Here is a 21,614-nt window from a genome sequence, read left to right as displayed (position 1 = left end):
TGAGCAACTTATTGAACTGTGTGAGCCTTCGTTCACTCATCTAGAAAATGGGATTCATAACACTTACCTGAGTATGTTGTCAGAGATAACAAATGAAATGATTTATGTAAAACACCTGGCTCAGCGCCTGGTGAAATTAAAAAGAAAAGGATGAGTCTTTTGAAATGCAATTCTCCAGATGTGGTCTTATAACTCAGTCGATTGCTCATGACTAATAGAGGATTTGTTTAAAACTCCTAGAGGCATCTCCCCAGATGCTATATGATTCATTTCGGGAAACAGTCTACAACTAATCAAAGTTGTTTTTTTCTTTTTTAATTTTAGGTAATGTGTTTTAGATTTGCTGAAATTTAATGTCATAATTACACAGGCAGTGGAGGTTCCATGGAAACTCGCTTGGCTCTGCCCTTCCCAGTTCGGTCTCCTCTCGGTCATTTCATCTGCTCTCTCATGAGACAAGACAGTCCTTAGCTTCTTCCTCCCCAGGTTAATTAATTCAACAGCGACTATGCTTTCAATGTCTTTGCTTTTGTTACAAAAGTACATATAAAAGCATTAACCTCAAAGTGCCCAATGTTCTTAGTATATTGTTTTCTACAGTGTTAGTCTTTAAACTAATCTTGTTTTTATGCTAAAATCTCAAATAGAAGTGACTTGTGCAAAATCATAAAATAAAAATAAACATGTAATAATCCATTGTCAATTCAGTCGGTTTTTGAATTGAAGATATTTTTCTACAGTTTGGCTGTGATTTAAGAGAGGGGTCTAGGACAAGGAGATGGAAATACTTTTAATTTTCACAGGAATCTGATAGTTGCTTGTCTGATTTTATCAATCACTGGAGTTTGAAGCATGACTCATTATCTTTAATACTTGGTCAGGCAAATTTATATGCAGAATTGACACAAGATAGAATTCAACGCATTTCATCTCTAAACAGAAGAAGCTACACTCTCCATTCGGTAGCTGTAGACCAAATGTTATTAAAGCATAGGGGTCACATACCAAATCTAATTTACTTCCACAAGAGGAAGCACTCACGAAGAACTATACTTAACTACTAACAAATACAGTAACAAGCACATTTCAATGATTTGCCATAAATAAACACACTTAAGTGTTTTGATAGTAAATTTTTCTTAAATGTGTTCTAAAGAACTGCATTTTTATAAAAAATTTATATAGGAACAAAGATAAAAAGGCAAAATCAACATTGACCTTCATATTTTTTTCAGTCAAATTTTTTAATGATGTAAAAACTTCAGAAGAAAATTAAAATTCTCCAGAATCAAACAATGCAAAGTTTTTTCATAAACATTTTGATGTAGTTCCTTTCATTCTTTTTTTCCTCTGTTCACTTTTATAAATATTTACAATGATGTAATCATTCAATTTTATATCTTGTTTACTTATAGATTTGTTTTTCTACCAATGTGTCATTATAACCTGAATTCTCAGCATATCATTAAAAAATCTTTGTAAATATACTTTCAATAATTCCATAATATTTTATATACATAATTTGTTTAACCATGATCAGTTAGGATACTTCTAATAGTTTCCTCTTTTATAAATATTTTATGCATTTAAATTTATCATTAATTTTGAGTTATTTCCTCATTGTAGTTAGAAGAGGATACAGGGTAAGGCAAAAGTAAGTTTACAGTGTGAGTACACAGAATACAGCTTATTCTTGCATTATTGTTTATTAATTATTGTATTATTTTCCATATGAACAACTATAAACCTACTCTTGTCCCACCCTGCCACATTTCCCATTCTTGATATTATAGCAAAAAGGTTAAAAGCATGGATTTTTTTTTTTAATTTTTCTTTATTTTTATTTTTTCTGAAGCTGGAAATGGGGAGAGAGTCAGACTCCCGCCTGCGCCCGACCGGGATCCACCAGGCACGCCCACCAGGGGCGAAGCTCTGCCCACCAGGGGGCGATGCTCTGCCCCTCCGGGGCGTCGCTCTGCCGCGACCAGAGCCACTCTAGCTCCTGGAGTAGAGGCCAAGGAGCCATCCCCAGTGCCCGGGCCATCTTTGCTCCAATGGAGCTTCGCTGCGGGAGGGGAAAAGAGAGACAGAGAGGAAGGAGGGGGGTTGGAGAAGCAAATGGGTGCTTCTCCTATGTGCCCTGGCCGGGAATTGAACCCGGGTCCCCTGCACGCCAGGCCAACGCTCTACCGCTGAGCCAACCGGCCAGGGCCAAAGCATGGATTTTAAACTTAGCCACACAGTATGTAGAAAAATCTTGAATCCACCAAAATCAAGATTTATGTTCTAATGTACATTACTTAACCTTGTCGATGTTCTATTTCTTCATCTCTAACACAAGAATAATAAATACTTCATGAGGATTAGTCCAAGGAGGATTACATGATATAATGTGAGTATATAAGAACTAGTTGTGTGATCTTGGCTTAATCTCTATATGGCTTAGTTTCCTCACCTCTACAATGAAGAAAAGAACAGTGCCTACCTCATAGAGTTATGGCAAGACAAAAATGGGTTAATAAACAATACAGGGCCTGACAGATGAACAGCACTCGATCAATATTGCCATTGCTGTTGCTAGTTTTCCAGTTCTGGCAAAGAGTAAGCACTCCACTATTATAATAATTACTTGTAATTATAAATTGGTTTTTAGAAAGACTATACGTATTTTCATATAGCCACATTAAAATGCTTTATTCATTCCCTATAACAACAAAATATATTTTTAGCAATTTGCGGGATTATATAACTTGACTTGCCAGTTATGCTTAGAATAATAGGATCCTTCAAGAGAAGAAATATCTAAGAGTTCAACCTATCCAATTCAATCATTTTCCTGCATTTGATCATCTTTCTTTTAAAAAGATGAAACAGACTAATTTTTTAAAATTCAAACCCAATAAGTCATACATTAAAAAAAATCTCCATTGACCTCTTTCCTCAAGTTTATTCTTATAGTTCAGCACAGCTTCACCTACACAAGCTCATATGGACGTACAGGTCACTTGGGATCTATCACTGAGCAGACAGTTATTGCTTTCCTACTGTGTACAGTCTCAAAAGTAGGCAAAAATAAATTATCTTACACAGATATATGTCAGAAGAATATTTTTGAAAAATTAGCTGACATTCCCTCGCCCCAATATTTTACTTCTCCCATGCCCTTCCCTTCTTTACCCACCCACCAGTCAGCCATGCCAGCAGCTGCAGCATTATAGTACCATTGTCTCAGAGAAATTATCTAAGAACAGAAAGAAAAAGCAATGGTTCTTTCTTTCCTGGCTTCCGTGCTTCTACGGCTAAGACCCTCTCAGCATATGTTACAGATTTGATAGAAAACATGATGAATAAGGGCACGGCTCCTTCCTCTCATGCCCCCCTCAGCAAGAGGAAAGGGGATAGGGTCAGAGGGAAAACAAGGAGAGTATAGGAATGGTACTTCCCTTAGAGAGGGCTGCAGACCTCCTCTCCAGCCCCAGACCTACCCTCCAGGCCCACCGGAATATAAGGTTGTGAAGTTCAAGAAAGAGAGAAGGGAAAAAAGACATATTGAGAAAGTACAAAGAACACAAGGGAACTTCTGATGACCATATTTGTTGTTTTGATCTGGTAATAGTTTCATGAATATATATGTATAGCAGAAAATATCAAATTGTACACTTTAAATACATATAGTTAATTATTTTCCAATTGCATTTCAATAACATTATGAGAGAGAGAATATCTCTGAGTCAAGTTCAAATAGATCCCCACGGAAAATGCAGGACCCAGGAATAAATAGCCTCCTGGTGGTATATCTAGACAGTTAGGACTTTAAGCATCCTGTCAGTTTCCAGTCAGTCTGGGCGGTAAAGAAGACACAAAAGAAGCATTCTGTACACTCAGAAGTGACACAGAAGTATCAGAGATAGCTGCCTGATACTCTGGAGTCCTGTGGGTAAGAACAAAGACATTTCCAGGCCAGCATGTGGAACGCTGACCAAACAACCGATAGAGCACAGGCTATTTCAGCAGACACCTGTGTGGCCAGCTGACAGCAAGGACCTGCAGCAACCACCTCCTCAACCCAGTCCCTAGTCTTGGCTCTAGACAAACTCTCTGCAATTCTGGCGACAATCTCAGCAGAGCACAAAAAGTTAGGCCAGAGAGAGTATATACTTTACTGAATTGTGAGAGGACTATGGAGAGTTCATTGAGATTTTCTGGACACTTTGGAACTAGGAATAAGAGACTATATTTTGGAAGCTGCCAAAAGAAAAGTTCTCTATACTCCAGATTTTCAAATGAAAAACAAAGAACCATTATTAAGCAGATAAAACAATTTACCAACTGAAATTGAGTATAGCCATCCAAACAATACTATTTGTAGAATACTCAAGATTCATATGAATTCTCAAAGATTAATTAAATAGTAATACTTTGGTTAGCAAGATAAGTTGCCCTTTCGTAGATAAGTTTGGCAGGCACAGAACTCCCCTTTTCTGTAATTTGCCTATGTAGCACGTTTAAATTATACTCACAAAACTCAGGTGTGCCTAAAATGCTGATCGCTTTACAACTTCATAATTAAACTTTGTGTCACTCACAAGTTCCTATTTTTGCCAAATTTTGCCAAGCCCTAGAACCTCAGCCCCTTCTACCCTTCAGTTATCCAGTCACCACCTCTGGCATTCTCTCCTTGTCCCAGTCATGTGTCCACCTGTGGTCCACCAGCCCTCGCAGTCACATCTGCATTCACCTCTGCACACCCTCCAGGGTTAAAGCGGTATTACAAAGATGCTGAAATGGGTGGGAGAGAAAATAAAGAACGTGGGTTGGCCCTGGCCGGTTGGCTCAGCGGTAGAGCGTCAGCCTAGCGTGCGGAGGACCCGAGTTCGATTCCCGGCCAGGGCACACAGGAGAAGCACCCATTTGCTTCTCCACCCCTCCACCGCGCTTTCCTCTCTGTCTCTCTCTTCCCCTCCCGCAGCCAAGGCTCCACTGGAGCAAAGATGGCCCGGGCGCTGGGGATGGCTCTGTGGCCTCTGCCTCAGGTGCTAGAGTGACTCTGGTCGCAACATGGCGACGCCCAGGATGGGCAGGGCATCGCCCCCTGGTGGGCAGAGCGTCGCCCCTGGTGGGCGTGCTGGGTGGATCCCGGTCGGGCACATGCGGGAGTCTGTCTGTCTCTCCCTGTTTCCAGCTTCAGGCAAAAAAAAAAAAAAGAACGTGGGTTAGAAAATCAAATGGTATGGAGAAAAGCAGACATTTGGAGAGTGGCTGAGTCTGGTTGAAACACACAGACTCGGCCCTGGCCGTTTGGCTCAGTGGTAGAGCATCGGCCTGGCGCGCAGAAGTCCCGGGTTCGATTCCCGGCCAGGGCACACAGGAGGAGCGCCCATCTGCTTCTCCACCCCTCCCCCTCTCCTTCCTCTCTGTCTCTCTCTTCCCCTCCCGCAGCCAAGGCTCCATTGGAGCAAAGATGGCCCGGGAGCTGGGGATGGCTCCTTGGCCTCTGCCCCAGGCGCTAGAGTGGCTCTGGTCGCGGCAGAGCGACGCCCCGGAGGGGCAGAGCATCGCCCACTGGTGGGCAGAGTGTCGCCCCCTGGTGGGCGTGCCAGATGGATCCCGGTCGGGCGCATGCGGGAGTCTGTCTGACTGTCTCTCCCCGTTTCCAGCTTCAGAAAAATACAAAAAAAAAAAAAAAAAAAGAAAGAAACACACAGACTAAAACAAATGTAACCGACCACGTAGCTGAAGCCTCCAGGCTCCTCCCGGGCCTGTCCTGTGGGTACGTCCTGAGGCTAGCTGGTTGGACTTTCCCCACCATCTGTGCTCACACTGCCTAGCTCTGAACTACCATTAGTGGGGACAGTTGAAATCCCCACTCTTTGCAACTATAAAAATGAAAAGAAACAAAATTGTTGGGGTATCTACCTTGAAAGAAAAGCAGTCTAAAAAAACATCAAGCCACTTTTCCACATAACCACCCAAAATTGTCCTCACAGAATAGTCTGCAGAACTATCAAGAGAAATGTGAGTATTGTGTGTATGCGTGCAGGCATGTGTGCGTGTGTGTATGTGTGTAACCTACATTGTATGAAGAAACTTCAAATAGTGTCTACACATAAAATACCTTTTATCCAATTTAGACAAAATTATTCTAATAATGTATCCTTTGGGTATTATTAAAATCAATTTGACAGTCTTCAGCCTCACTAAAGCCATTATGTTGATAATAAAAAGATAAAAACATGAAGTTAGGCAACTATTTATATCATATCTGTTATTATCAACCCACCTCAATTGTGGTTTTCAGAAAGACACACACACAAAGCTTAATTCCTAAGGTTATTCTACAATATGAAAACAAGATAAAAATTTAAAATCTTATAAAACTTGTGCAAAATTGCAAAGCATGTCTAAAAATTCTAGAAAAACTATCAGAAATCTAAACTGAAACTTAATTCCTGTTACTAATTAAAAACAAATACAATAAAGATCTCAATAAAATATGACATGTACCATTAGTAATTTGAATTTTATTTTAATAAAAAAATCTTAAAATTTTGTAACATAGAATAAATGCAGTGTTTCTATGTCTAAAATTTTTTGAAGGTGGTATGTTTCATATTATTAATTTATATACTTTTTCTCCATTAGTGATTTTTCAGTTAAAAGATCATATAGATAACCTATACTTTATATACTGTAGACTTATCATGTAATGTTGTTAATATTTTAGTAACATTTCCACATTTCATTTACAAATTTTAAAAATATTCTACATTTCCATACTTTTAACAGTTTACATTCATACCAGGTTGAGAATACCCGATGAGTATTAAAAAAATACCCAATGAGTATTAACTATAATGCTCTATAGAAATGCCATTATTATTGTTACTAAAATCTGATTTTTATCACACAATTTCATTTACAATAATATAAATAACATATCCCTTTAGATATTTATAAAGAGATGACTTTTAAATTGAGACATTTCTAAAAATGCTGATAAAATAAGATAAATGCATAATCAGTGAAAAAATAATTAGAATTCTTGTATCATCCTTGCTACTTGAACATCTGGCTTAAGCATTTCTATACCTGACACACTAATTTAGCTACATTGCAGCAAAACCAGCATTGTGGTAATAGAATATTGATTGTACAGTGTTCAAAGACAAAGAACTTATGTTGTTGCACTTTTTATACATGCATGATATTGCAGCACGTTATCTATGTCGATAATTTTCACAAATTGAACCTCACCACCACTGTGCTCGGTGGCAATTTAATTATGAAATAGTCAATCTTTTGATTAAACACTTTATCTTACATTAATCTAAAATATAAGTAACCACAGTGGACTTGGAAGACTTTAGTTGTAAAAGCACTGTGAAAATACACTTACTATGTTTATTTAAGTATACTATTTTCCTAATTTTTACTCTCAAGATTATTTTTCTTTTCTTTTTTTTTTTTTTTTTTTTTTGCATTTTTCTGAAGCTGGAAACAGGGAGAGACAGTCAGACAGACTCCCGCATGCGCCCGACCGGGATCCACCCAGCACGCCCACCAGGGGGCGACGCTCTGCCCACCAGGGGGCGATGCTCTGCCCATCCTGGGCGTCGCCATGTTGCAACCAGAGCCATCCCCAGCGCCTGGGCCATCTTTGCTCCAATGGAGCCTTGGCTGCGGGAGGGGAAGAGACAAAGAGGAAGGCGCGGCAAAGGGGTGGACAAGCAAATGGGCGCTTCTCCTGTGTGCCCTGGCCGGGAATCGAACCCGGGCCCTCCGCACGCTAGGCCGACGCTCTACCCCTGAAAGATTATTTTTCTTATTACGACTGTTTGAGAAAACTTTCTCACAAAGATTCTAATCTCACAGGGATCAAATATTAACTCCATATACGTATTCCATTCCTCAGCACATACAACAAATTAAGAGTAGTTTTGTCAAGGTGGTAAAATATAATTTTTAAAAGAATAGCCTACATAGGATCATTCTTATGGATACAGTGTTGATGCTCTTTTTAGAAATAACTTAGTCATCAGAAAAATAATGAAGAGATGTTATTTATTAGGAAATGCAAACATTAGACTTAATGAGAATTGTAAATAGAAACCAGAAAGTAATCTTCACATGAAGATCAATGAGTCTGAGTTAATATGTTGTTTTGAGAGAATTAAGTAGTGAGAAGTGAGGAACAAGAAATAATATATTTGTAAATTTGAGAGTTGAAGGAAGGAGTCATTAAAATTTATCTAAACAACTTGCCACCCAATAGGAGTCCCCTCTCTAGCATCTCTGACACCTGTTTATTCAACTCCTGCTTAAATATCTCTAGAACAGCTATTTGATGAAAATGTCATTTCCTATATTGAGACAAAACTTATTCCTTTTTAAGCTGACCTCCTACACTACTTGTGAGAGTCTAAAATTGTACAAGTTTTCTGCAGTTTACTGGCAAAACAAATCACAGAACTTTAAAATAAACTTATTCTTTTGTCCTAAAGTTCTAGTTATAGGGCTTTATCCTAAGGAAAAAATCAGTTATGTATAAATATATGTTATACATATACTATATATAAGATATTTCTTATAAGAATATATATGGTTGGCTCAGTGGTAAAGCATCAGCCTGGCATGTGGATGTCCCAAGTTCAATTCCTGGTCAGAGAACAAAAGAGAAGCTCCTATCTGCTTCTCCACCCCTCCCTCTCTCACCTCTCTCTCTCTCTCTCTCTCTGTCTTCCCTTCCTGCAGCCATGGCTCAGTTGGAGCAAGTTGGCCTGGGGCACTGAGGATGGATGGCTCCATGGCCTCTGCTTCAGATGTTAAGAAGAGCTTGGTTGCTGAGCAATGGAGCAACATCCCAAATGGGTAGAGCATCGCCCCCTAGTGGGCTGGCCTGGTGGATCCTAGCTGGGGCACATGCAGTAGTTTGTCTCTCTGCCTCCCCTCCTTTCACGGAATAAATATATACATATATGTATATTTACATATATATACACACACACACATATATATATACATATGTGTATATATATGTATATATATAATTTAGTTTATTTGTTACTTAGAAAAGTGAAAACTGGGAGACAAACTAATGTTCAAGAATGGAGGATTATTAAAGTAATTTTTTTAAAGATTTATTCATTTTAGAGAGAAGAGAGAACAAAGGAGGGAGGAGCAGGAAGCATCAACTCCCTTATGTGCCTTGACCAGGCAAGCCCAGGGTTTTGAACTGGCAACCTCAGCATTCTAGGTCAATGCTTTGTCCACTGCATCAGCACAGGTCAGGCTATTACTGTAAATTATGATAAATACATACAAAGGAATACCATGCAATCACCACAAATCATGTTGTACATATATGAACAACTATTAAGTGAAATATTATAAAATATTAATAAAAGTTGTATTCAAATGGTGAGATTAGAAGTTTTTATTTTCCTTCTTCTTTTTTTAGGTTTACCAAGGTTTTTATATTGAGCATGCATTTTTTTTCAATCTAAAAACTAAATGTTATTTTAAATATATTATACAATATTTAATGAATACCTACTATAGGCCCAATATGAATGAACAAGGCTTACATTTCATTATATAACTATACTGTATACTGATTATGAATGTATGTATATATTCTGTAAGTATAAAAAAATCAGGAAAGATATATACCAATTACTTGATGGTAGAAGTTTCTGGAAAGGAAGAGAAGTCAATAAGTCTGTGGACAATTAGAAAGAAATTTAAATTGTATCCATAAAATTTCATTTCTTTAAAAGAGAAAGAAAATATCTAAAGCAAATAATAGGGTGCCATCATTTTTTAGTTATGCGTAAGTATGTTTATCCTGGGTTGCTTTATTTTTTAAAGAATAATAATATGATAAAATGTAAAACTTTTAGCAATCAATACTACATTACAATAAGTATTATAAAAAGTTATGAACATGATGCCTGATTGGTGGTGACACAGTATGTAGTGTTGACGTCCAGCTTGAGCAGTGGGTTGCTGGCTGGAGCATGGGATCATCAAAATGATTCCAAGGTCACTAGATTGAGCCCAAAGTTGTTGGCTTGAGCAAGGGATCACTGGCTTAGCTTCAGCATCCCCCAACCCCCAGGAAGGCATGTATGAGAAGTGATCAATGAACAACCATGAATTGATACTTCTTCTCTCTTTCCTCTGTCTCTCTCTCACTAAAAAAATAAAAGTAATGAACGTGAAAATTATGTACTCTATGTCTGAACAATTCTCTTCCAACTTAAATAAGTCCATATGTTCACCAAAAGACACTTAAGAATGTTTATTGCAATTTTACTCATAATCATGTAAAACTGGAACCAATCCATATGTCCATTAACTGTAGAATGGATAAGTAAATTATGGCATTTTTTAAACAATGTTAGTGAGATATAATTAACATTCCAAAATATTCACTCAACTTAACATGTGCAATTTGATCATTTTTGGTAAATGTACAAGGCACTATAAATATCAGGATAGTCTACTTTTAGAACATTTTCATTACCCAATAAAGTCATCATGCTCTTTTACAATTACCATATTTTTTGCTCCATAAGACACCCTTGACCATAAGACACATCTAGCATTTTAAGGAGGAAAATAAGAAAAAAAAATCTGAACCAAATGGTGTTAAAATATTTAATAAAATATACCACAATAATATTTCAACAATGTAAACTTAACAGCAGTATTAACGACCATTAGCACTGTTATTAACAAATGAGAAGAGACTTTAATGTTCAAATACTCTTCTAGCTGTCCGGGAACCCCAGGAACTCATCATCACTAGTGTCAGAATTTAAGAAGCTCAGTTGCTCACAATCACTGGTATCACTTTCTTCACTATTTTCCTATATGATACCATCTTCAGTGCCATCTAAGGCATTGCTAATGAGCTGGTGCTCATTCTACACATGTGCCCCACAGCAGCTAAAAAAAATGAACATTCACTCCATAAGACACATGGGCATTTTCACCCCCACTTTTGAGGGAAAAAAGTGTGTCGTATGGAGTGAAAAATAAAGTAATCCCTGTTCTCACCCTCAGTTCTAAGCAGTCATTAATCTTTCTCTTCTGTAGATTTATCTAATTGTGGTATTTTTTTACAATTGAAGAAAATTGTGATATATTCTTATAAAGAGAAAATATAGCTATATTCTACAATGATGAATCTCACATATAAAATAATGGGTACAAACAGACAAATAAATAAAAATAGATTATGCTATATGATTCCATCTATAAATGTTGAGAAGAACACACACAGTTCCATAATGACAAAGGTCAGAATAATGGTTTCATTAGAGGGGTACTGACTTGGAAGGAAAAAGAGGGAGACTTGTAAAGTGCTGGAAATATCCTATAAATTGATCTTAGAGACGACTACATGGGTATATACCTATGTTAAAATTAATAAATTCATTTATTTTTGTTTTATACCACAATAAATTTTAAGAAAAAATAATATCTATATTATTTTTTATGTCTTAAACCCTTGCTTACTTTGTCATTTTCCCCCTCCTATTTTATTTGTTTCTAACATATTGCCAAGTTAAATGCGGTTTCTGAGAAATGTTACTCAAACCATTGAGCTATTTAGTTAAAAGACCTGGGAAAAGACAAAGCAAATATCATAAACTAATCTTTGCTTTCTTTTCTCTCCTGTTCTACATTTTTGAAGTGGTGTTCTATGAAAACAGATATCATTTGAGAAGAGATGAGTTTATGAGAAAATAAAGCAACAGTGAAAACCAGAACAAAACACTCACTTTGGCTAAATATTATATAAAAGCAGTACCACAGCCACACTGGTATGACTTTCTCAAAAATTAAGAAAGAAGGAAGGAAAGAAGGAGGGAGGGAGGGAGGGAGGGAGGGAGGGAGGGAGGGAGGGAGGGGAGGGAGTGAGAGAGGGGAGGAGGGAAGAAAGAAAGGGTGGATTTACCATCCAAGCTGTTCAATTACTTAAATTTTACATGCCTTAAAGTGTAAAATGTACCATGTGAAAAGAAACAATATAGAATTTTTCTTTTGAAACTCATATGTAACACCTTAAAGAGGTAACTCACATATTAGATTTTAAAAGTTAGTGTTTGAACATTACAAAGTATCTGGTATTCAAAAATAAAGAGTAACACCTCTGTGGTTTCTGTACCCTATAGTGTGCTTCAACAGTGAGTCAATCATAGTAACACGACACTACAAACCCACCTCTAACTACACTGTTAAACTAGAGCAATAACACCATCTATAACATGCCCACATTCTCTGGGGAATTCCAGCCCATAGACATCAGTTAATCAATCCCTATCACAACACCTGTGATTGATATGTGCATCTTAAATAGCTACTGTTCATTTAGGAGACTGTAGGAGAGAGAGCACTGATTAGTGACTTACTAAAGTTTTCTTAGTATCACATCAATATCATTCTTTAATAATGTATTCATTTTCAGAAGAGAGTTATACAACCAGTCAGTAGCAAAACTAAAAATAATTCTTAGGCCCTTTTATTAGGAAACCAGAGTACTGTCTGATGGTTTCTAATCCATGTTCCTTCTCATTCTATACCTGTCTGCAGATTAAAATTAAAGTATAAAATCTAGCCACCAATGTCTACTTAACAATAATAATCTTGAGTATCAGAAAGGCTGTGGTACTAAGCAATATTTTAGTTGCAAGTGACAAAAAAGTTAATGATTCAACCTAGCTTTTAAAAAGGCGGAGGAGCTGATTCATTAGATAAGTATGTAAGAGCTGAAGGTTTAGTACTGATTTCAAACTTAGCTAGTTTCAGGTCTTCAATCCTTCACCTCACTGCTTTCTCTGCTTCCCTGCATGTTGGCCTCAAATTTCTTTTAAAGAAGCAGCAAAGAACATGACTTCAATAAGCTCCAACTTGTATTTTTAACACAGTTTTATCATCCAAAAGAAAATGTGCCCTTTCCTTCCACTCCCTAGCCCCAATTCAGGAGCTGACATATATATCAGATCTTAGGGATAACTTAACCAAGTTTAGGGCACATAACTATTATTGGAAAAAATCACAAAGACCAAGGAAAGAAACAAGTAATTGGCCATTCTGGTCACACCCCTCCCCCGAGGCAGAGAAGCCAGTACCTTGTCACATAGCGTTCCCATAGGACTACATGGAGTTGAGGAAAGGAAATTTCAAAAGAAAACTGGTGTGCCGGTACTAAGGGAGAAGTAGTGGTGAGCAAGCCAAAACAACAGATGTCTACTATTGCCATCACACTTATGAGCTAATTCTTTCCATGTACTCAGCAGAGGTTTTCTGGCAAACAAGAATATGAATTTCTGGTCTTCTCCAGGATAGCAATGAAAATTTTACTGTTGTCGGACTTCAAGAAACCTGAAAGTCATTTGAGAGGTTCAAATGTAGGAAAGGAAAAAATAGTACGTTTATTGCTTCATAAACTTGGTAATAAAAACTATAAAAATTCCCTTAGGAAAAAATTATTTCCCCCAGCCATCCTGCATACATTTTTGGCAGCTGACTGAACCTGTTTTTTTAAACATGGATATTTTGATTTGGTTGCACCAAAATGATAACCAAGAGATGTAACAATACTGTTTGTTTGTTTGTTTGTTTGTTTGTTTTAATGATGTGCTAAATCAGACTAATGCCTCCAAACTTTATCCCAATGGGCAACCCTGCTACACACGAAGCTGGGAGAGTTGAGTGAAGCTGAAGGATAGTCTGAAAGTATCAAAAACTAGGAGGAACTTCAGGTAAATATTTGTCTAACTTTAAACTTAACATGTCAAAATATTTTTAATTATTTAAAATATCTAAGCCCAAAATCATAAAGGAAAGATGACTAGATTTGACTGCCACAGTGAACATAATCATTAGCAAAGTCACAAGAAAATGAAAAACTACTAAAAACATTTGGAACATTTATAATGAACAGAGGATTAATATTTTTAATATAACAGCTTTAAAAATCAGTAAGAAAATGGCAAATGCGGTAATAAAAAATAGTCAAGGATTATGTAAAAGTAATTCCAAGAGCAGTAAATGAAAAAATATAGTCCAATGGCATGTGAAGAGATGTTCAATTCATTATTAATAAAAAAAGTAAAAATTAAATAAATTTGACTTTATTTTGGCAAATATTAAAACAATAACTCTCACTGCTATTAGATATTTAGATTGGTACAGCCTTTCAGGAAGTCCATTTGGCCTTATCATTTTAAATTTTATTTCCCTTGACCCAGCATTCCTGCTTCTAAAACATACCGTAAGAAAAAAAAAAAAGAATTATGTGAAAAGATTGTTAGTGTGTGTATATGTGTACATTTGGGTGTATATGTTTGAGGGTATGTTGTATAAAAGGATTTGAAGGTTGAATTATTTATAATAATGATTACAACCCCTAAATGTGCAATAATGAGAAATTGATTAAATAAGTTAAAAATTGTTCTTTAAAATGGATCCCCTAGAAATTTTAATAATGGTGTTGATCTCAATGTGGAAACTTCAAAAGATGCTCTTATATTTTAGGTAATTTTGACCTTTTCTTTGCCAGGTTTTGCTGTTAAATATACATAGGCCTGTGAGATCAAGATTCAGACCACACATTCCCATACTTGTTTCTCACACCTCTTTGGTGGAGATTCTTTATTTTTTATCAAAAAATTGTAGCAGGTGGAGTACCCTCCTCATCACCAGCAGTTTCACCCACTGCCAAACTCCTTGGACAACCAGGTCACTGCTATTCTTGAAATAAAATGTTACAAAATGCATAATTTTCCTGGACAGAACACAAAGGACATTTGAATTTTGCAGAATATTTTATGCTCTGAATTCATTCTATACTGCTCACAAAAATTAGGGGATATTTCAAAATGAATATAAAGCAATAAAATATCCCCTAATTTTTGTGAGCAGTCAGTTGCAATGTGTATAAATGACCTCATAAGATAAAATAGTAAAGCCCAAGCTCTAAAATAAAAGTGAATCAGTTTATCTATCAAAGCTTTCCAGAATAAAGGGAAGTGGTCACATGGCCAATGACCAGGAAATCCCCATAATGCAATTCTGGGGTCTCTCAGGGGCTTCTGGCACACACAGTTAGAGTTGTTGGGCATGGGAGAAGGCTAGATAAGCAAGCAACATAAGTGATAGTCCCATTTTTATTTTTTAAGCATACATATGTGATATGTGTTAAAGATTATGTTTGAGTGGTAAGATTACAGTTGATTTTTATTTTCTTTTTATATAATTCATAATATTGTTCTAATCATTTGTGGTTAAAAATAACAACCTTCTTATATATTTTTTTTTTGCATTTTTTTTTTTTTTTTGCATTTTTTTTCTGAAGCTGGAAACAGGGAGAGACAGTCAGACAGACTCCCACATGCGCCCGACCGGGATCCACCCGGCACGCCCACCATGGGGCGATGCTCTGCCCACCAGGGGGCGATGCTTTGCCCATCCTGGGCGTCGCCATGTTGCGACCAGAGCCACTCTAGCGCCTGAGGCAGAGGCCACAGAGCCATCCCCAGCGCCCGGGCCATCTTTGCTCCAATGGAGCCTTGGCTGCGGGAGGGGAAGAGAGAGAGAGGAAGGCGGCGCGGCGGAGGGGTGGAGAAGCAAATGGGCGCTTCTCCTGTGTGCCCTGGCCGGGAATTGAACCCGGGTTTTCCGCACGCTAGGCCGACGCTCTACCGCTGAGCCAACCGGCCAGGGCTTATATTTCTTTAAAAGTTTTTATTGGAAGCAGATAGAACACTTAATCAGTTAATTTGTATAATTTGTCAAATTGTACCTTTGTCAAAACATCTATAGCTAAAAGGCTGTGTCAATATGTCATGTATATATTTCTTAAGACAATCCTGCTCACTTTTTTTGCATCCATTGCCTCAAGAATTTCCAAACTGTTCCATGACATTATTATTACATGAAAAAAATATATATATACAGGAAACACTAGGTTAAGCAAAATTAGGTAGATTTATTTGCTAAAGACCTTCTCAGAATATTAAATATGCTAATATAATATGTAATAGTTCCAGATTTTTTTTAAGTAAGCATCTCACTATATTAACCCTCCAAGGAACAGTTAGTCAAGTATTGTGGCCTATTCTGATCATCCCAAGCTCCTCACAACTCTATTTACAAGTGGGCCTCACCTGTGGTACAGTTCCCCTCATTTCCTGAGCCAGCACTCATTAAGTCAAGATCATCAACAACCTTTGCTGTAGGACTTAAGATGGAACGCTTTTTTGTCAGTTCTCATCTCACTGTATCTGCCCTCAATTACTGACAAGTTAAACCTCTGTATCTTTGAAAGAGTCTTCTTCCTTGGCTTTTCCTCTATTGTCTCAGATGTTCTCGTGTGGTTTTCCTTTGCAGTTGCTGTTGTATTGTTGGGTGCCTCTGCCCATTTTCCTTCTTAAATTTTGATTCTCCCTGAAGAGTCCATCTGGCAACCACTCTTTTGACACCAAACGCTCCCTGAGTGATCTCATTCTCACTTACAATTTCAACAAGCAACTCTCAGAACCTCCCAATTCACAAATCATGAAAAACCTTCAGACCAAGGCTACCTTCTTGGGTTGATAGTTCTGTAAACTATCCCCTTAATATCTCCCCTAGGAAGCCCTACAGGCATATCAAACTGAATACATCCAAAATAGAAAAGTATATTTTTTTCCTTGTGTAACACTGTTTCCTACATCAACAAATGGTCACTCATCCATCCAGCTTTTATCCATCCAGCTTCCATTGGCTTCACTTATTTCTCTCTCACACACACTAAGCTGTTAATAATCAATTTCTGTTCATTCACCCTCTTAATATCTCTCCAAAGATCTATGTCCCCCCATCCAGATGACCATTATTTTAGTTCTCAACACCTTTATTTGTCACCTAAGTTTCTGCAGTTAGCACTCAGTAAAAATTTGCTGAATAAGTGAATGATTTTCCTTAAGTCTTGACCCTTCTAATTCATTCTCCCATCTACAACATGGTAATCATATTAAAGCTTGAATTGGATCATTTCATCACATCTTAAAGGATAACTGCTGCCCCAAAGAATACAAACAAATTGCATTGTGCTCATCAGTTCATGAGTTGACTCTTGTTCACCTCTCCAGCCTTATCTATCATCACTCCCCAACTCAAAATATATCCTCCAGCCAGTCATATTGAACAATTCACAGTTTCTTAAATGATACCAGAATAACCTTTCACCTCATCTGGACCTAATTCTTTTTTTTTTTTAATTCATTTAGAGAGGAGTGAGAGAGAGAGAGAGAGAGAAGGAGGAGGAAGCATCAACTCTCATATGTGCCTTGACTAGACAAGTGCAGGGTTTCGAAACAGCATTCCAGGTCGACACTTTATCCCCTGCACCACCACAGTCAGGCTGGACCTAATTCTTAATCCATGTTCAGGATTCAACTAGCATGTCAACACTCTAAGAAACCTCCCCATTTACCAGTACTATTGGGTTAGGTGCCTTCTTTATAGGGCTCTATATTACCCTATTGGTTTTGTTTATTACAACATACATCACACTGATGAGTTTTCCTGATGACTTGACTGTGGTATCCTTAAAAGCAAGATGTTTAAGTTATGCATCATGTCATGATGAAGAATATCCCAAGACCTGACACATAATAGGCCACTCAGATTTAAGATTCCCATCTATATAATAAAGACAGTGTCCTACCAACTTAACCTAATTATCAGATGATCAAATATAGAGTTGCCAAATAAAATACAGGACATCTAGTTACATTTAAATTTCTGAAAAATAAAAATAAATTTTAGTGTGTGTCATGCAATGTTCGGAACATATTTACACTAAAAAATATATTTGTTGACTACCTAGTATTCAAAATTAACAAGGTATTCTATTTTTTCCCCTATCTGGCAACCCTAATTAAATAAGATTGTATATCTATGAAAGTGCTTTATAATCTATAAAAGTTTCTACAAAATGTAAGCAAATATAAGCTCTGTTTTTTTTTCAAAAATCCATTACAGCTTTGAAATAAATGAGGAAGTTTCCATGTCAAGCTTCTGCAATTTTCATTCGTTATTGACAAATCTTGCTATGTGAATTTATTTGCTCTTCTTCAATTAAACAAAAGTCTTTTTGAAAACAAAAATAATTTCTTGGAGAAACATGTTTAATTTCAGGCAACCAGACACCAAGATGCATGCCAACCATCTAAAATGATTATTATACTAGAGAAGACTGGGCGTGATTGAGGGTGGGGGGAGGACTAAACGCTGTATTTGTAATAAAGTAATTTCAAGAGGAAAATTGGGGGCTAGCTCTTATTTTAACTCTGTATCTACATTTACTACCATAAGTTTGGAACTCACTGATCCACACTTAGTTATCTAAGTAAAGTAGTGAAATATAAGTTTTCTAATTACCCATTGATTTAAGATGCAAGAAGCATCAATCTAAACTAGAAAAGTGCCTGGCTTGGAGAGAGCTAAGATGCTTACTTCCTCAACTAACTTGTATGTGTCACAAGCCTGGGCATGAATTCCCTCTACTTTAAGAAACATGGTATTGATTCAGATGATTTCTAAGTTTCAACACAACCCTAACACACTGAAATTTTATGAGCTATTCACTGATAAATCATTTTATAAGGCATTAGTAGAAATAAAAGTTTTTGCCTGACCAGGTGGTAGCTCAGTGGATAGAGCGTCGCTCACCAGCTTGAGCCTAAGGTCGCTGGCTTGGGCAAGGGGTCATGCACTCTGCTGTAGCCCCACAGTCAAGGCACATATGAGAAAGCAATCAATGAGCAACTAAGGTGCCACAATAAAGCTTCTCATCTCTCCCTTCCTGTCTGTCTGTCCTTATCTGTCCCTCTCTCTGTCTCTCTCTGTCACTGTCACACACAAAAAAACTTTAAATTATTAGTGTATAAATTTATCAAATGAAATGTGTAACTCCAGTTGTTAATCTGTTATAATTACATAAATCTAGTCCACCCACAGACAGCAAAGAAGGCAAACTAAGTTTTAGTGGTAGCAGAATCATAATGTTTGGAATTTCAGTAAAATTACAGGAGATCCACTATTGGCCATGTTCAGATAGAAAGAAAAACATAAAGCTTCATCTCTTCTACCTTTCTCTTTATTTCTCCAGAAGATAAGAGAGAGAAGAGACTAATTTGGAACTCAGCTTAAATGTCACAAGTACAGGGACATCAGGAAGAGAGACAATTATCAGAATCACTGGACTGCAAGAGATTTAAGAAATTTCTCCAGACAGACACAAATGACCCCAGGTAAACAGATTTCCTTGCAAGTAGCAAAGTTAAAGGACAGATGCCCCTGTTCTACACACACCAATACCATAGAGGAGGCTCCCCAAACACAACGGACCTTAAGTAAACACAGTTTGCCCTGCTCACCCTCCCTATGTGCTTTCCATTGCCTTCACTCACTGAACCCTCCCAGGCCTGCAGACTGCTTGGGCTGGAGGGCGAGAGACTGTGAGGGCATCTAGGGCCCCAGAGGAAAGAAAAAGGAAGGAGCCAGTCAATAAAGGAGGGGAGGCCCTGGCCGGTTGGCTCAGCGGTAGAGCGTCGGCCTGGCGTGTGGGGAACCCGGGTTCGATTCCCGACCAGGGCACATAGGAGAGGCGCCCATTTGCTTCTCCACACCCCCCCCCCCTTCCTCTCTGTGTCTCTCATCCCCTCCTGCAGCCGACGCTCCATTGGAGCAGAGATGGCCCGGGCGCTGGGGATGGCTCCTTGGCCTCTGCCCCAGGCGCTAGAGTGGCTCTAGTCGCGGCAGAGCGACGCCCCTGGTGGGCGTGCCGGGTGGATCCCGGTTGGGCGCATGCGGGAGTCTGTCTGACTGTCTCTCCCCGTTTCCAGCTTCAGAAAAATAAAAAAAATAAATTAAAAAAATAAATAAATAAATAAAACAATTTATAAAAAAAAATTAAAATTAAAAAAAATAAAGGAGGGGAGGCATTGTAGAGAGACCGGCCTTTCTTATTCAAGGAATTATTCATCTCCCTTGCTTTGGATGAGAACTGCACCCTCCCCCCAATTTGGCATGGGATGCTCCAACCAGGAACTGCTATCTTCTCCGATGGCTCTGCTCTCGGGGCCATAGCGATTGGTTCAGGTAGCAAATGTTCTAAGATGGGCTAGTCATCCTCCTCCCTTCATGCTTTTCTAAATTAGAAGGAAATGAATAGAGTCTGCAGCTCTCTGGTGGTGACATGAGGAAAATGTCAGGCAATAAGCTCTTGGCAGCCACGTTCAAGGTCACGTGGAAGAAACAGAGTGCAGAAAAATGAATGCAGCCAACAGCAGACAAAAGAGATGAGAGGCAGCTGGCAGAGCCTGTGCTCTATTCAGGGCCTGGGTCCACCATGTTCCTGCCCTTCCCTGCTTCGCTCAATTTCTGTGAGCCAATTACTCCTGTCCCCTTCTTTCCCAGGTTTTTTTCACATTGAGTCTTTGCCAATGTGAAAACACTATTTATAACATTAAAAACTGAGGGAACAACATTTGCAAAGGCAAGGAGCAATGACATAACTGATAAAATGTCTAATTAGGGCCCCCAATCTCTGCCTCCCTGCAGAAGACTGGGAAAATCTGCCACATTATAACAATCAGGGCAGAGTGTGCTTTCTCTCTGATGATTTATGGCATCATTAATTTGGGAAAAGTCTTTATATGAGCAGAAGAAAAAAGTCTGAGTGATAGCAAGGGAAACTTTGATAAGTAACGTATCTGGTATTGATTATACTCTCATGGATATTTGATCTAGCATTTATAATTTAGCTATGCAACATTTCAGGAGGATGGGGCTTAAATTTTACCACCCAGTAGACAGAATTATGAACTCGTCCACGGGCCGCTCAGTACATCAGCTTTTCACAGCCTGTGTTCTAAGAAGAGACGCATACTCACGCTGGCTTGGGAAACACAGTCTAATAAAGTCTTCCTCCTGGAGATTCATGATGCTTATTAACACTGAAAAACCATACCACTAAATAAATCTGCTTAATTTGTATAACAGTTAAACAAATAAACTTATTTGCACAAGGAACGATTTGCTTTGTTCTGCCCACATTTAACAAACCCCAAAGCAGTATTCTCTTAACACCAGAAAGCATTTAAAAGTACTAAGGGAAACACACTATATAGGTATATCCTGAAGATTTTGGGGAGTTGCACCCACTCTCTTGCCATGGAGACCCTATGGCAAATTAAATCATGTGTTCCAGTTACCATAATGTCGTCAGCAGATTTTAAAGAGGTTCAGGTGTTTCTTTTTCCTTATTCAAGTACATTTTTAGTATGCTAATAGTATTGGTAACTTAAGGTTAGTGATCAACGGAAAATTTTGTCTCCAATTTTTTTTTACCACACCTTGTTAAGCTCAGATAGGCAGATGGAACACATGAGCCTCAGTGGTGTTAGCTTAAGTCCTGGAAGAGGAGGAAAGGATACGTCAACTCCAGGGAAGAGGCAACCAGCTCTACCGATGGGAGAGCAAGGTGCAAAGCCACACAAGGCAGGTCAAGGAGGAGGGGGGTCCCAAATTGTCCCAAAAATAAGAGTGAAGAC

Source organism: Saccopteryx bilineata, chromosome 12, assembly GCF_036850765.1.
Source record: "Saccopteryx bilineata isolate mSacBil1 chromosome 12, mSacBil1_pri_phased_curated, whole genome shotgun sequence".
NCBI classification, from domain to species: Eukaryota; Metazoa; Chordata; class Mammalia; order Chiroptera; family Emballonuridae; genus Saccopteryx; species Saccopteryx bilineata.
This window is presented reverse-complemented; position numbering follows the sequence as displayed.